Below are 7,327 nucleotides of genomic sequence, written 5' to 3'. Positions count from 1 at the left end.
AAAAATGAGGCTAGATATCAGGAAAATGGTTATCTTTGACAAAGTGGGAGATTAGTAACAAGGAGGAGCAGAAGGGAGTATAGTTGTTTTACACTGCTGTGTCAGTTTCTGCTGTACAGCAAAGTGAATCAGTGATATCTATACATATATCCCCTCTTTTCTAGATTTCCTTCCCACTTAGGTCAACACAGAGCACTGAGTAGAGTTCCCTGTGCTATATGGTAGGTTCTCATTAGTTAACTAAACTATTTTATACACAGCAGTGTATATATGTCAATCCTAATCTCCAAATTCATCCCACCCCCCCTTTCCACCTTGGTATCCATACGTTTGTTCACCATGTCTGTGTCTCTATTTCTGCTATGCAAATAAGATCATCTATAGCATTTTCCAGATTGCACATATATGTGTTAATATAAGATATTTCTTTTTCTCATTCTGACTTCACTCTGTATGATGGTCTCTAGGTGCATCCACATCTCTGCAAAAGACACAATTTCTTTGCTTTTTATGACTGAGAAATATTCGATTCTCTATATGTACCATATCATTATTGATTCCTCTGTTGATGGACATTTAGGCTGCCTCCAAGTCCTGGCTATTGTAAATAGTGCTGCAATGAACACTGGGGTGCACATATCTTTTCTAAGTATGGTTTTCTTTGGGTATATGCCTAGGAGTGGGATTGCTGGGTCATATGGCAGTTTATTTTCAGTTTTTTAAGGAACCTCCATACTGTTCTCCATAGTGGCTGTATCAATTTACATTCCCACCTACAGTGGCAGAGGGTTCCCTTTTCTCTGCACCCTCTCCAGCATTTATTGTTTGTAGATTTTTTGATGATGGCCATTCTGACCGGTGTGAGGTGATACCTCTTTGTAGTTTTGATTTACATTTCTCTAATGATTAGTGATGTTGAGCATCCTTTCATGTGTTTGTTGGCCATCTGTATGTCTTCTTTGGGGAAATGTCTATTTAGTTCTTCTGCCCATTTTTTCATTAGGTTGTTTGTTTTTTTAATATTGAGCTGCATGAGCTGTTTGTATATTTTGGAGATTAATTCCTTGTCAGTTGCTTTGTTTGCAAATATTTTCTCCTATTCTGAGGGTTGCTTTTTTACCTTGTTTATGGTTTCCTTGGCTGTGCAAAAGGTTTTAAGTGTAATTAGGTTCCATTTGTTTATTTTTGTTTTTATTTTCATTACTCTAGGAGGTGGGTCAAAAAAGATCTTGATGGATTTATGTCAAAGAATGATCTACCTATGTTGTCCTCTAAGAGTTTTATAGTGTCTGGCCTTATATTTAGGTCTTAAATCCATTTTGAGTTTATTTTTGTGTATGGTGTTAGGGAGTGTTCTAATTTCATTCTTTTACAGGTAGTTTTGTCAGAACCAATTATTGAAGAGACTGTCTTTTCTCCATTGTATATTATTGCCTTCTTTGTCATACATTAGGTGAACATAGGTGTGTGGGTTTCTCTCTGGGCTTTCTATCCTTTTCCATTGATCTATATTTCTGTTTTTGTGCTTGTGTCATAGTGTATTACTGTAGCTTCGTAGTATAGGGTGAAATCAGGAAGCCTGATTCCTCCAGCTCCATGTTTCTTTCTCAAGATTCCTTTGGCTATTCAGGGTCTTTTGTGTTTCCATACAAATTGGGAAATTTTTTGTTCTATTTCTGTAAAAAAATGCCATTGGTAATTTGACAGGGATTGCAATGAATCTGTAGATTGCTTTGGGCAGTATGGTCATTTTCACAATATTGATTCTTCCAATCCAAGAACATGATATATCTCTGTGTCATCTTTAATTTCTTTCCTTAGTATCTTATAGTTTTCTGCATACAGGTATTTTGCCGCCTTAAGTAGGTTTATTCCCAGGTATTTTATTCTTTTTCTTGCAATGGTAAATGGGATTGTTTCCTTAATTTCTCTTTCTGATCTTTCATTGTTAGTGTATAGGAATGCAAGAGATTTTTGTGTATTAATTTTGTGTCCTGCAAATTCACTAAATTCTGATTAGGTCTAGTAGTTTTCTGGTGACATGTTTAAGATTTTTTATGTATAGTATCATGTCATCTGCAAACAATGACAGCTTTATTTCTTCTTTTCCAATTTGGATTCCTTTTATTTAATTTTCTTCTCGGATTGCTGTGGCTAAAACTTGCAAAGCCATGTTGAATAATAGTGGTGAGAGTGGACAGCCTTGTCGTTTTCCTGATCTTAAAGGAGATGCTTTTAGTTTTTCACCATTGAGAATGGTGTTTGCTGTGTGTTTGTCATATATGAGCTTTATTATGTTGAGATACGTTCCCTATGTGCCCACTTTCTAGAGGGTTTTTGTCAGAAATTGGTGTTGAATTTTGTCAAAAGCTTTTTCTGCGTCTATTGAGATGATCATATGTTTTTTATTCTTTCATTTGTTAATATGGTGTACCACATTGATTGATTTGCATATATTGAGGAATCCTTGAATCCCTGGGATTAATCCAACTTGATCATGATGTATGATCCTTTTAATGTGCTGTTGGATTCTGTTTGTTAGTATTTTGCTCAGGACTTTGGTGTCTATGTTCATCAGTGATATTGGCTTGGAATTTTCTTTTTTTGTGATATCTCTGTCTGGTTTTGGAATCAGGGTGATGGTGGCCTCGTAGAATGAGCTTGGGAGTGTTCCTTCTGCAATTTTTTGGAAGAGTTTGAGAAGTTTAGGTGTCAGCCCTTCCCTAAATATTTGATAGAATTCTTCTGTGAAGCCATCTGGTCCTGGAGTTTTGTGTGTTGGAAGATTTTTAATCACAGTTTCAATTTCATTACTTGTGATTGGTCTGTTCATATTTTCTATTTCTTCCTGGTTCAGTATTGGAAGGATGCACTTTTTGAAGAATTTGTCCATTTCTTCCAGGTTGGCCATTTTATTGACATAAGTTGCTTGTATTAGTCTCTTAGGTTCCTTTGTATTCCTGCAATGTCAGTTGTAACTTCGTTTTAATTTCTAATTTTGTTGACTTGAGTTCTCTCTCTTTTTCTCTTGATGAGTCTGGCTGAAGCTTGATGAATTTGTTTATCCTCTCAAAGAGCTAGCTTTTTTTTTTGGTAACATCTTTATTGGAGTATAACTCTTTTACAATGCTGTGTTAGTTTCTGCTTTACAACAAAGTGAATCAGTTATATATATACATATGTTCCCTTATCTCTTCCCTCTTGCATCTCCTTCCCTCTCACCCTCCTTATCCCACCCCTCTAGGTGGTCACAAAGCACTAAGCTGATCTCCCTGTGCCATGCGGCTGCTTCCCACTAGCTATCCACCTTACGTTTGGTAGTGTATATATGTCCATGCCACTCTCTCACTTTGTCGCAGCTTACTCTTCCCCCTCCCCATATCCTCAAGTACATGCTCTAGTAGGTATGTGTTTTATTCCCATCCTACCCCTAGTCTCTTCATGACATTTTTTTCCTTAGACTGCATATATATGTGTTAGCATACAGTATTTGTTTTTCTCCATCTGACTTACTTCACTCTGTATGACAGACTCCAGGTCTATCCACCTCATTACAAATAACTCAGTTTCATTTCTTTTTATGGCTGAGTAACATTCCATTGTATATATGTGCCACATCTTCTTTATCCATTCATCGTCGATGGACACTTAGGTTGCTTCCATGTCCTAGCTATTGTAAATAGAGCTGCACTGAACATTTTGGTACAAGACTCGTTTTGAATTATGGTTTTCTCAGGGTATATGCCCAGTAGTGGGATTGCTGGGTCATATGGTAGTTCTATTTGTAGTTTTTTAAGGAACCTCCATACTGTTCACCATAGTGGCTGTATCAATTTACATACCCACCAACAGTGCAAGAGTGTTCCCTTTTCTCCACACCCTCTCCAGCATTTATTGTTTCAAGATTTTTTGATGATGGCCATTCTGACCAGTGTGAGATGATATCTCATTGTACTTTTCAATTGCATTTCTCTAATGATTAATGAAGTTGAGCATTCTTTCATGTGTTTGTTGGCAATCTGTATATCTTCTCCAAGAGCCAGCTTTCAGTTTCATTGATCTTTGCTATTGTTTTCTTCATTTCTATTTCCTTTATTTCTACTGTGATCTTTATGTTTTCTTTCCTTTACTAGGTGTTTTTTTTGTTGCTCTTCTTTCTCCATTTGCTTTAGGTGTATGGTTAGGTTGTTTATTTGAGATTTTCTTTTCTTGAAGCAATATCATATTGCTATGTACTACCTTCTTAGACCTGCTTTTGTTGTATCCCATAGGTTTTTGGTCATGATGTTTTCATGGTCATTTGTTTCCAGCTATTTTTGAATTTCCTTTTTTATTTGTTCAGTGATCTCTTGGTTATTTAGCAGCATATTGTTTAGCCACCATGTGTTTGTGCTTTTTACATTTTTGTTCCTGTAATTGATTTCTAATCTCATAGTGTTGTTGCCAGAAAGATGCTTGCTATGATTTAAGTTTCACTAAATTTACCAAGGCTTGATTTGTGACCCAAGATGTGATCTGTCCTGGAGTATTTTCTGTGTGTACTTGAGAGGAAAGTATTTTATGCTTTTGGATGGAATGTCCTATAAATATCAATTAATTCTGTCTTGTCTAATGTATCATTTAAGGCCTGTTTCTTTATTAATTTTCTGTCTGGATGATCTATCCATTGGTATAAGTGGAGTGTTAAAGTCCCCCAATATTACTGTGTTACTGTTGATTTCCCCTTTTATGGCTGTTAGCATTTGCCTTATGAATTTTTGGTGCATAAATATTTACAATTTTTATATCTTCTTCCTGTATTGATTCCTTGATCATTTTGTTGTGTCCTTTCTTGTCTCTTTTAATAGTCTTTATTTTAAAGTCTATTTTTTCTCATATGAGTATTGCTACTCCAGCTTTCTTTTGATATCCATTTGCATGAAATATCTTTTTCCATCTCCTCACTTTCAGTCTATATGTGTCCCAAGGTTTGAAGTGGGTGTCTTTTAGACAGCATATATACAGGTCTTGTTTTTGTATCCATTCAGCCAGTCTGTGTCATTTGGTTGGAGCATTTAATCCATGTACTTTTAAGGTAATTATTGATATTTATATTCCTATTACTATTTTCTTAATTGTTTTGGGTTTGTTTTTGTAGGTGTTTTTCTTCTCTTGTGTTTCCTGCCTAGAGACGTTCCTTTAGCATTTGTTGAATGTTGGTTTGGTGGTGCTGAATTCTCTTAGGTTTTGTTTGTCTGTTAAGCTTTTGGTTTCTCCATTGAAACTGAATGAGATCCTTGCTGGGTAGAGTATTCTTGGTTTCAGTTTTTTTTCCCTTTCATGACTAAATATATCCTGCCACTCCCTTCTGGCTTGCAGAGTTTTTGCTGAAAAATCAGCTGATAAGCTTATTTCATTGTATATTATTTGTTGCTTTCCCTTTGCTGCTTTTAATACATTTTCTTTCTATTTAATTTTTGTTAGTTTTATTAATATGTGTCTCAGAGTGTATCTCCTTGGGTTTATCCTGTATAGTATTCTCTGTATTTCCTGGAATTGGGTGATGATTTCCTTCCCTATGTTAGGGAAGTTTTCAAATATAATCTCTTCAAATCAGACTCTTTCTCTTTCTCTTCTTCTTGGACCCTTATAATTTGAATTTTTTGCATTTAATGTTGTCCCAGAAGTCTCTGAGACTGTCCTTGTGTCTTTCATTCTCTTTTTCTTTGTTCTGCTCCATGGCAGCTATATTCACCATTCTATCTTCCATCTCACTTATCCGTTCTTCTGCCTCAGTTATTCTGCTATTTGTTCCTTCTAGTGTATTTATCATTTCGGTTATTGTGTTATTCATCACTGATTGTTTGTTCTTTATTTCTTCTAGGCCCTTGTTAAACATTTCATGTATCTTTTCAATCTGTTCCTGCATTCTATTTCTGAGATCTTAGGTCATCTTTAGTATCATTACTATAAATTCTTTTTCAGGTAGATTGCCTATTTCCTCTTCATTTATTTGGTCTTGTGGATTTTTACCATGCTCCTTCGTCTGCAACATATTTCTCTGTCATCTCATTTTGTCTAACTTACTGTGTTTGTGGTCTCCTTTCTTCAGGCTGCAGGGTTGTAGTTCTTTTTGCTTCTGTTTTCTGCCCCCTGGTGGATGCTCATAAAGGATGTCAAATGGCTTGATGGTTTTACAGTGCACACTTGTATATTATGAAGTATGTCCTTAACAAATCTGATGGTTTCTTTACAGAGTTCCTTTATTCTCCTTTTCTTCAATGGATTAGCTGTTCAAGGTGGAATGACAGGATATCCTGAACTCAGTCCACCACATTGGTTCTTAGCTTTCTTTTCAGATGACTTCAATAACTGAAATGAACACATCAAAGTTTCATCCACACTCATCATTCCACCTGCATTATCAAACTCACCAAAGTAATTTGGGACTGAAAATATGGTTACCATATATCACTTAGCAAAGATTTCATATCCATCTTCCAAGCTGTAGGCAGACAGTTGAAACAATCAGTTAAGGTCTTCCATAATTTAATATTAAACATTCTTTTGCATTAATCATAGAATCCATAAATTCAATTGACTGTAGCACAGTCATGGTTTCCTCTTAAGAGAAAGAAATTCCCTGGATATTTGATTTTATAAGCCAATAGCAAACAAATGGTTTCCAAAGACTGCTTTCCTCTGTCCACATAATCTCCTAAGAAAAGATAGTTGGGTTCTGGTGGAAAGCATCTATATTCAAATATTCACAGCAAATCTGTATACTGTCCAAGAATACCTCCACAAATTTTCAGTGGCCCTTCCAATTCCAAAATAATAGGTTGGCTGTGAAAATTTTCCCAAGATTTGATACATAAGCTCTGAACTTCTGCTTCAGTCATCTGCACAAAATTCCTGGTCAACATCCTTACACTTCTAGCAGTCTGGTGATAAGACTGTCCCCATTCAGTTCCCCATCTGCCATCTTGTTGGCACCAGGTGCTCCATCCTGGGGAACAAGGGCCTCTCAGGCACGGGGGCTGTGGCAACAGCTTGACATTCCCTTATCTATGAGTCATGCAGTGTTTTGACCCCGGTTCCAACTCCTCCTTCCCCCATGCCCTCCCCCTCCCCTCTCCGCACCAAGTAGTGGAGGGCACACACACTCTAAGGCACCCACGATAAATAAATACATAAAGAAAGAAGTGGAGCCTCCACAAACCTGTCCATGTCAGACCCAACAGCCCTAAACATTCTTGTATATATCTTTTGGTACACAAATATACACAATTCTGTACAGTCTATACACAATACTGTAGATGTGGAATTATTTAACCAAAGGAATATG

General features: G+C 36.4%; 1 pseudogene; it reads right to left on the bottom strand.

Moving 5' to 3' along the window:
• Window positions 1-6,440: 6,440 nt before the first annotated feature.
• Window positions 6,441-6,964, bottom strand: LOC131748103 (serine/threonine-protein phosphatase PP1-beta catalytic subunit pseudogene; annotated as a pseudogene).
• Between the last annotated feature and the right edge of the window lie 363 nt (window positions 6,965-7,327).

Source organism: Kogia breviceps, chromosome X (assembly GCF_026419965.1).
Source record: "Kogia breviceps isolate mKogBre1 chromosome X, mKogBre1 haplotype 1, whole genome shotgun sequence".
NCBI lineage: Eukaryota > Metazoa > Chordata > Mammalia > Artiodactyla > Physeteridae > Kogia > Kogia breviceps.
This window is presented reverse-complemented; position numbering and strand designations above follow the sequence as displayed.